At 36.3% G+C, this 10747-nt stretch overlaps 1 non-coding gene across 1 annotated transcript; it reads left to right on the top strand.

The window, feature by feature from the left end:
* The first annotated feature begins 6625 nt into the window (after nt 1–6625).
* LOC148877975 (small nucleolar RNA R71) lies at nt 6626–6732 on the top strand. The gene has a single exon (XR_016106189.1). It is a non-coding gene; the product is annotated as a small nucleolar RNA R71 (small nucleolar RNA).
* Nucleotides 6733–10747: the final 4015 nt, after the last annotated feature.

The raw sequence follows: 10747 nt of genomic DNA, 5'->3' as shown, positions 1-10747 counted from the left end.
CGACAAGAGAGAACCTCTCCCTCGGCTGCAAGGAACAGTGCTGCACTCTCCACTCACATGGATCCTGGGAATTAAAACATTTTGCAAACAATTAGAAACCGTAATATATATACTTTTATGTCTCATATAAAATATATTTTGCAAATTAAATCTCAACGATTAAAATCGACTGCCGGCAGTCTTGGTTTCCATCAGAGAGAGTGCATCCCCGATCATTACCTTTGTCCGACAAAGGGGTTGATCTTGTCACTTTGATCACCCACTCAGATGAATTCTCAGACTGTCCCAACATACCCACGTTTTGACCCCCGCTAAGGATCTCACTAATTGGCATATCAAAGACAGCCCAATCTAACACCTAGTGTAGTATCATAATCGAGTCTAGGGATCAGGTGTAACTTTCCAGTTTTGCCCATCAATCTCCAAAGTCTAGGGCAATACTAGAAATCTGGTCCGGTTCAAAGATTCAATTAACCCTACACTGCTTGTGCCTTGGGTCTCACCCAGGCGGTTGAGACAAGCCACCCCAACATTTGGCAGCACACCAGTGTTAGCCTTGGTTGGATAAATCTCCCCAGACTTATCCAACGGCTGTGAACATTCTAAACTAACATGAGTCTCATAAGTGTCCAGTTTAAGGGTATTACACAGAAACATACCACAGGAACATGAATCAAATACGTATTTTATTCATTTACAATAAATTCATAACGTACATCATTCTGATTGGAGCTAAGGGCATACAACTACCTAACAACTTAAACTTTACCCGTCCTCAGGCAAGACAAAACTCAAGCAAAAATTAAACCGGAACAAGCTGACTATCTACTGAAAATTTTAAGGTTTTTCTCAACAAGATGCTTGTCCTCTCGCATGCCTTATTTCAGATTTTATAATCCCTCCATTGTCCACTTTTTCCTCCTGTTTAACTCGTCAAAGAATAATCTCTAATCGCCAATCTCATGATCCCAAGTCGAATCAACAGTCAAGGGAGCAAGCATTTCATCACATGAACATTTTCAGACTAAAGTAAGCACTCATTGCTTTAACAAGTAAAATACAGCAAGATTCAAACTGCCCTTACATAATTTTTTTGCTCAAAACAAGGAATAAGCTTGCTTATGCATCACATCTCCACCACTTAGCATGAGTTCAATGCATCAAAAGGTGAAATGGGGCTTGTGGTTCTAGGGGTGAGTGCATTTTATGCTCCATCTCACCCTTTTCTTTTGCTTTCGGTGTGAGTGTATTTTATGCTCCATCTCACACTAGTTCTTTTTCTTTCGGTGTGAGTGCATTTTATGCTCCATCTCACATTTTTCTTCATTTTTTTTGGAAATGCCATCACCATTGTCAACCCAATCGATGAACTCATTATCGTGGTCTCAACATGTCTAGCAAAACAAGTTTTAGAATAATCAAGCCATGCCTGATAGTCATTTAGGTGAAAAATTAATCAAATAGGGGTTGCAACCGTATTGGATCTTGCCTATTGATTAGTCAAAATAATGAGGTGCCTTCTATAGCCAAAAATTTCAGCTAGTCTTGCTTACATCTTTTCCTGTCTATTCCACCTAAGCACATAATTCATGATAGTTTGAAATTATTCAAAAACAAGTTTCTAGGGAGCAGAAGTTGCAAAAAGAAAGGTTAAAATAGTGATGATCGAAGCATGCTACACTAAATCCAGAAATTATCAATTTCCCTTAATCCCCCCACACTTAAGGTATACATTGTCCTCAATGTATATGACTTTTCGTAAGATAGAAAGATTTAAGGGTACCTCCCTGAACGCCTTGTTGAGGTCCGTCAGATGTGAAATCAGCTGCTACACACGATTTAGTTCCTAAGAGAAAAACACAATCTGAATAAAAAAAAAGAAAATAATTGAAAAAAAACTGAACTCAATGGGCTGCCTCCCATAAGTGCTCCTTTTAAGTCATGAGCTTGACTTTCTCTTTTCTTTCATGGTTGTTTCAAGGAGAGAATGGACTTATGGTGGATGGGTTGCTCTCTTTCAATATTATGCTTTAAACGCTGCCCATTTACCTTGAATGTGTTTCCCTTACCATTATGCAGTTCAATCACTCCATGAGGGAATACCTTAGCCACTACAATGGGTCCACTCCACTTGGTTTTCAACTTCCCAGGGAATAGCTTAAGACGGGAATTAAAGGGCAGAACTTTGTCTCCTTCCTTAAATTCCTTCCTTACAATACGGGAGTCATGCCATGCTTTGGTTTTTTCTTTGTAAGTCCGGGCATTCTCATATGCTTGATTCCTCCATTCCTCTATTTCGTTGAGCTGAAGCTTCCTTTTATCACTTGCATTTCTTAAATCGAAATTCATAAATTTGGTAGCCCAGTAAGCTTTATGTTCCAGATCAACGGGTAGATGGCACGCCTTGCCGAAGACTAATTGATAAGGGGACATACCAATTGGGGATTTGAATGTAGTATGGTAAGCCCAAAGTGTTTCATCTAGTTTCAAGGACCAATCTCTCCTAGATGTGGTAACCGTCTTTTCCAAAATCTGTTTTAGTTCTCTATTAGAGATTTCTACTTGGCCGCTAGTCTGGGGGTGGTAGGAGGTTGCAATTCTATGTGTAACACCATACTTGTTTAACAATTGTTCGAATTGTTTGTTACAGAAATGCTTCCCCCCATCACTTATGATAGCTCGAGGTGTTCCAAAATGAGTGAATATGAATTTTTTTTATAAATTTAATGACAACTCGAGCATCATTAGTGGGATATGCACATGCTTCCACCCATTTGTTCACATAATCCACAGCCATGAGTATGTATGAATTATTAACAGATTTTGAAAATGGTCCCATGAAATCGATGCCCCACACATCAAATATTTCGCAAACAAGGATATTGTTCAAGGGCATCTTGTTTCGTCAGGAGATGTTACCTGTCCTTTGACAATGATCGTAAGCACTTACGTATGTGTAGACATCCTTGAAGAGAGAAGGCCAATAAAAACCGCTTTGGAGAATTTTTGAAGCAGTTCTTGATGCTCCATGGTGACCTCCTGCTTCTTTGTCATGGCAAAAATTTATAACACTTCACACTTCTTCCTCGGGAATACATCTCCTTATCATTCCATCCCCACAGATTCTGTACAGAAAAGGTTTATCCCATAAATAATGCTTCACATCAGAGAAAATTTTCTTTCTCTGTTGATATGTCAAGTGAAGTAGCACCACCTTTCCTGCCAAAAAATTAGCTAAATCAGCAAACCAAGGTTCATTTTTTCTGCTAATCGCATATAGTTTCTCATCTGGGAATTCATCATGCAATGCTGAATTATTAATATTTTCAATATAATTTTCATCCAGCTTTAATAAATGATCAGCTATTGTATTTTCACTACCCTTCTTGTCCTTAATTTCTAGATCAAATTCTTGCAACAGCAAGATCCATCATAGCAGCCTAGGTTTTGCATCTTTTTTAGCAAGTAGATATCTCAAGGCAGCATGGTCCATGAATACGATGACTTTAGATAAGAGCAAATAAGATCTGAACTTCTCAATAGAAAATACTACTGCAAGTAATTCCTTTTCGGTAGTGGAATAGTTTTTTTGTACTTCATTCATAGTCCTACTTGCATAGTAAATGGTATGAAATTTCTTATCTTTTATTTGCCCTAAAACTACGCCCAAGGTATCATTACTTGCACCACACATGATTTCGAAGGGTAGTTCTAATACAGGGGCTAATACAATAGGAGCTTGAATCAATTTCTCCTTAAGAGTGTTGAATGCATGCAAACAGTCATAGAATTCAAAAAGGTACATCTTTAACTAACAGATTTGTCAAGGGTCTGGCTATTTTAGAAAAATCTTTAATGAACTGCCTATAAAAATCTGCATGCCCAAGAAAACCCCTAACATCCTTTAATGATTGAGGTGGAGGGAGCTTTTCAATTAGTTCTACCTTATCTATGTCCACTTCGATGCCCCTGGAGGACACTTTGTGTCCTAGAACTATTCCTTCCTTAACCATGAAATGACATTTTTTCCAGTTTAAAACAAGGTTAGACTCCTCACACCTTTGAAGTACCTTTTTTAAATTATGCAAGCATTCATCGAATGATGATCCATAAATGGAGAAGTTGTCAATGAAGACTTCCATGAAGTCATCGATGAAATCACCAAACAATGACATCATACAACGCTGGAAAGTGGCAGGTGCATTGCACAATCCAAATGGCATTCTCCTAAAGGCAAAGGTTTCGTATGGGCAAGTAAAAGTGGTCTTCTCCTGTTCTTCAAGTGCAATGGGTACTTGAAGATACCTGGGGTATCCATCTATGAAGCAATAATATTTATGCCCTACAAGTCTCTCTATCATTTGATCAATAAATGGCAAAGGGAAGTGATTTTTCCTAGTGGCCTCATTCAACTTTCGATAGTCTATGCACACCCTTCAGCCAGTTATTGTTCTTGCGGTGAGTCGATTCATTATTTTCATTTAGAATTACACTCCCCCTTTCTTTGGTACGACTTGAACAGGACTTACCCATGATGAATCAAAAATCGGGTAGATAATACCTGTTTTGAGCCATTTCAAAATTTATGTCTTTACTACTTGTTGCATTTTAGGGTTCAACCTCCTTTGTGGTTGTGCCTTGGGATTGCAACCTTGTTCCATCAAAATTTTGTGCGTGCATACCAAAGAGTTAATCCCTTTTATGTCAGCGATGTTCCATCCTATGGCCGATATATATTGCATGAGCACTCTCACAAGCTTTTCCTCTTGGAGACTTGTCAATTCAGAAGAGATAATTACAGGTAAGGTGGAAACTTCACCCAAAAATATAAATTTCAAATGAGAAGGTAAAGGTTTAAGTTCCAAAGTTGGAGGTGCTTTTATGGAGGGTAGCAATTGTTTGGTAGAGTTCGGCCCTTTTAGTGGCAGAAATTTTCCTTGTCTTGGTTTACACGCTTCCTGGCCGGCCTCCAAATAGTTCATTGCCTCCTTTGCTTTTTCCTCCATGACCTGCATAATTTTACATGAATTAGGACTGCAGCTTTCAAAGGAGTCGTCTAACTTTGGTGAGTTAATCTCAGCCGCCCAAACATCTATACAATCGATTGCATATATTTCTTGTTCACTTGTGTTGGGATACTTCATGGTTTGAAATACGTTAAACACCACTTCATCACCATTGATTCTAAGATTAAGTAGATCCTTTTGTACATCGATTAAGGCATTACCAGTAGCAAGAAAGGGTCTCCCTAGAATCAATGGTATTGTCCTATCTTCCTCCATATCCAACACAATGAAATCAACAGGAATGATGAAATTACCCACTTTTACTAAAACATCTTCTACTATTCCCCTAGGGTATTTAATGCCTCGATCAGCTAATTGTAGGGTAATGGTTGTAGATGTTAATTCATGCAATCCGAGTTTTTCAAAAATAGAGTAAGTCATTAAATTTATACTAGCACCCAAATCACATAAAGCTTTTTCAAATTCGGTATTCCCTATGGTGCAAGGTATAGAAAAACTCCCTAGATCCTTAAGCTTTGGGGGCAATTTATTTTGAAGTATGGCTGAGCACTCTTCATTTAACTTCACCATCTCACATTCCTCCCATTTCCTTTTGTTCGACTCACCTCCTTCAAGAATTTGGCATATTTTGGCATTTGTGACAATACATCAAGAAGAGGGATGTTAATATGTATCTTTTTAAACACTTCCAAAAATTTCTCAATTTGTTTATCTAAATTGGCTTTCAAAACTCTTCTAGGGTAGGGGAGAGGAAGTTTAATAGCATCTAGATTCAGTTTAGGTGTACTCCCTTTGGCCTACTTTTGTGGATCGACCTCTTCAGCTTTCCGGTCATCATTCTGGGTCTCGCCAATTGTTTTCCCACTTCTTAAAGCAATGGCATTTACTTGCTCCCTTGGATTTTTCTCTGTGTTGCTAAGCAATTGTCCCTCTTTTCTTTCTGATAACATATTCACAATCTGCCCCACTTGGATTTCTAAGTTCTTAATTTATGCTTATTGACTTGAGAATCTTTTTTCATGTTCTTAAAATTTTGTTTCAACAACATTAATGAACTTAGAAATCAATTCTTCTAAATTACCCTTCTTCTCTTGTGGAGGCGGCTGTTGTTGGAATCCCATGGGCGTTTTTTGTTGGTTGTTCTATGAAAATTTTGGATGACTCCTCCACCTTGGGTTGTATGTGTTCAAATAGGGGTTAAAATTCGGCCTGCCACCATGAGAAATAAAATTAGCACTTTTAGGTGAAGCAAAAGGATTACCTAATGGACAGTCAGAATTAATATGTCCTAATTGGCCATAGAAATCACATGGATTGCTAGATGATGTATTTATTGCTGCAATATTAAGAGTATCTAATTTTTTATTCAGACTAACAAGTTGCGTAGATAAAGCAACAAAAGAATCGATATGGTGTACTCCCCTTCGATCAGTTCGGTCATTATCCATTGGTAGCTGTTCGACACCATTTCTTCCACTAGATCATAAGCTTCCTCTGGCGTTTTCCTCATGATTGTGCCACCTGCAGCTACATCAATAATAGAACGATTAGAGGGGGTAATACAATTATAAAAAGTTTGGATTTGACGCCAAGTTGGTATCCCATGGTGAGGACACTTCCTAAGCATCTCCTTGAATTGTTCCCATGCTTCATACAAAGATTCCCTCTCTAATTGAGCAAAAGTAGTGATATCATTAATTAATTTTGTTATTTTAGAGGGTGGAAAATACTTGGCCAAGAATTTTTGGGTCAAGTCATTCCAAGTGGTGATGCTTCCTGCAGGGAGTGAGTTAAGCCAATCTTTAGCTCTATCACGCAATGAAAATGGAAATAGTCTAAGCCTAATAGCATCATCACTAATTCCATTATGTTTAAATGTATCACATATTTCTAGGAATTTAACAATATGTGCATTAGCATCATCACTTGGTAACCCACTAAATTGAATACTCATCTGAATCATTTGGATAATTGCAGGCTTGATTTCAAAATTATTGGCCTGAATTGTGGGTTTTCAAATGCTGGAAATATCCCCACCAATCGTTGGACAAGCATAGTCCAAAAGGGTGCGATTTGCTTTTGCCATATCTTCCTCAATTTCTATTGCTGGTTCGCCAATTTCAACCTCCTCTCTCGCTTACCTTTGTTGGCTCTTTGCAATAAGCGAAGGGTTCTCTCAATTTCAGGATCAAATCTTGCTAATTCTTCTCTTCTAGTGCGTGTCATTCACTAGTAAATCTGAACACAACAAGAATTTGAACAAATAAAATAATAAAAAAATTAAAAACATAAATAAAAATCCAAATTAACTAAGGTTAACAAGTTCTAATATTACTTTAGGATTAAATCCCCGGTAGCGGCACCAAAAACTTGATAGCTATAATTATAACCCTAGCAAGTGCACTAGTTATCAAGTAGTATAAAAATATCGTTCCCACGAGGATTTAACAAAATAAGTATTAGAACTACAACCTTCCTTAATTATTTGGACAATTGAAATGTAGATCCGACAGTAAGAACTACTGAAAATAAAAAAAAATATAAAAAGAAAATAAAAGCAAGGACAATCAATAACTGAATATGCAACGATTAAGTGAAATCGCTAGGACCATTGGTCCACCTAACCATTCCAATGAATATTAATGGATGCGATTAACCAAGATAATTTGTCATTCCCATAAGCTGAAGTTTTCATAATTTTATTTAATATTCTTTCCCAAGATATATTAAACCTACTTCTATCAAGTAACCCCTCGATCCATCGACTAAAATTCTTAAGATAGAAATGCATTAAGTGCAAGAAAAACTCATACATTCAGATGAATCATGTGTATATATCCCTGTATACCATTCAATTCATACCATGAATTATGTGGTCTAATATATGAATTCCTCTCCCGATTCATTCATATAAACCTAATCAATTAAGAGATGGCCACTCCTAATCGCATTAAGCAAATAAATCATAGACTATATGGAAATCACGATCTTAGATGAATCATAATAATAAAAATATATTCATTATCATGGTTAGGCTTTCCACAGCCCTAGCTATAAATAAATCAGTTCATGATAAAGGAAATAAAGCAAACAAGAGGAAAGAAAGAACTCATGATTTCGCCCTTGGAGTTGAGATCTCCTCTTCTTCTTGCCGCCACCTCCTTCTTGAAGCTTTCTCTCTTTTGCTGATCTCCTTCTTGAAGTTTTCTTAAGGATCTTCTTGATTACTTCAGAGGAAATTTCAGTAATTGAATCATTCCTTGATTGAGTGATTGATGCCAGGAGCTGGTACACCCAACCCTTGATATAGTTTGGGGGGGGGGGGTTCTATTACAACTACTTGGAGTTATCTCTAGAATAGATAATCCAAGTTAGTTCTAAACTGATCTTATCCTATCTTATCTTATATCTTATCTAATGATCTCAATCTTCTTTAACTATCTAGAATTACATTTAAAATCCAAATCTAAGAAAACTCTAGACTCTTGAATTCGAGTGGGCTGCTTTAATAACTTGGGCTGCTACAAGGCGTTTTTGCGAATTAGACTTCAGTTGTGAGCTGGGCTTTACTACGGATCAGCTTCGACTTTGGGCCTGATTTTGACTTCGGTGCAGGCCGAATCTGTCAAAACCCAAAAAATTAAAATTGTAGATCTCTCTCTTATCTTTGCAGTGCATCTTGAATCAGCTCAATTGGAGGTTGGATAGGAGAGTTAGGCCCAGATTACTAAATAGTGCCGAAAGTATGAAAAACCATCCGATTAGCCTTGTTTTCCTTCTTGCAACTTCTTTCCTTGCCATGAATCAAAATACCAGATTAGTGAGTCCAATTAAATGTAAATTAAGTGTAGAAAGACTGAATATTCATAGATAAGAATATGATAATTTTTATTCGCATCAATAACCAAAACAATCCATGAAATAAATCTACATTAAATTAAATTAATAAAAACGGAGGGAAAACCTGATAATCCAAGGAAAAGAGCAATGATTTCTTTAGATTGGTTCACTCCATGTACTATGGGTAAATTTGGGTTTTTTTTTTGACATTAATTTGGGCCCAAACTAAAGTTCATATTTAGGTTGACCCTTAACTTAACCCAACCCATCTAATTTACAACCCTACTTTATTAGAGAAAGTCAAAAGGGAATAAGAGATATTTAAGAGGAATATAAGGATTTAATGGGGAAGGGAAACGTTACAAACATTGATTATTAAGGATAAAGAGAGAGAGATTTAATAATGGTCTTATTGGAGAGTAAGTATAGATTTTATGAGAGACAAGGAAGACCCATGAGGTTTCAATTTTGACTTGTTATATTTTTAATAATTTAATTTAAAAACAAATATTCACATTTTCAGAAAGGAGAGGAGGAGGAGAAGGAGGTCCATGTGAGCTATGTGGTGAGAGGACCCTTCACCTCCCCTCTTTCCTCATTCTATAAATGGCACAATTTTCCATTTGTGAGCCTCTTGACATCAAAATTGGTGTTGGCCCAAATCTATTCAAAGGGATTTTCATTTAACCTACTTCAAATAATCCATCTTATCACTTTCACAAAATCACAATTTTCTGAATTTTTTACTCCATAAACTCTTTCAAATGCCTAATAGCTCTTCCCAAAATGGCAAAGGGGTTGCCATTAATAAATTCAAGAGTAATTAAGATATTTTACTTGTATTTGTGTGATTGAAATTGGCCAATATCAATCTAGTTTGCCCTCTATCAAATGGATGATTAGCATTAACAACAAGATCCCTCTATGTGGTAAAATTAGATATGCTGAAAGAGGGAAACTTTTTTCAGTATAAACCTTTTATCAAATGAAAAAAAAAAAGAATGAAAATTTGTACCTCCTCCTTTTGGGTAAATTCTAGATTATTATCCTCTACTTTAGGGTAGTGGCAATACCCGCTGAACTTTTATTTGGGACAAAGACCTCATAAACTTTCGGATTCCAAGAAAAAGCCTTTCTCCATTGGTATTCCATTAGTTAATTTTGAAAAGAATCTCATGTGATTGTTTAAACTTTTCTAAATCCCTAAACCACCCTTTTTCAATTTTTTTTTTTTTTTGCATTTCTTAATTTCCATTTGTTACTCACCAGTTGATATTACTTGCATGTTGTGTTTGTTGCAATTCCAGGTTTCATAGTAGTTTCTTGTTTTTTTTTTTTTTGTTACAATTTCCATTTTATAGCTTGAGTGGGTATTTTGATAAATTAACTTCTTTCGTCACTAAACTTAACGGAGATGGAGGTCTTTGGCGGAATTTAATCTTACTGAACAAAAGTGATAATAATCATGAGCATTGGAATAGAACAGCTCAAGAAACCTCTGCAAATGGCATAAATACATTGAAATCAACAAAAGTAGCATAATTTATAAATATACCATAAGCCGGGAGAATCATATCCAATAATTGTAAAATACTATATATATGGTTTTACTTTTTTTAAAATTTTAAAATACTATAATTACAATTCTATAAATACTACACGGAAATGATCATATGAAGGAGATTCATGAAAAAGAAATTCATATGGCAATTTTTCAGTAAGAACTAGAGTTAGCAAATGGTTAATGACATAAACTACTGCCAAAACACATTCTCCCCATCATTTTATTGGTAGATGAGCTTGAAATTGTAATGCCATTTCTATCTCATGTAAGTGTCGGTGCTTGTACTCAACAACCCCATCTTGTTGAGGGGTATCAA

Source organism: Nelumbo lutea, chromosome 1 (genome assembly GCF_056320005.1).
Source record: "Nelumbo lutea isolate HS-2025 chromosome 1, American lotus-T2T, whole genome shotgun sequence".
Lineage (NCBI taxonomy): Eukaryota > Viridiplantae > Streptophyta > Magnoliopsida > Proteales > Nelumbonaceae > Nelumbo > Nelumbo lutea.
This window is presented reverse-complemented; position numbering and strand designations above follow the sequence as displayed.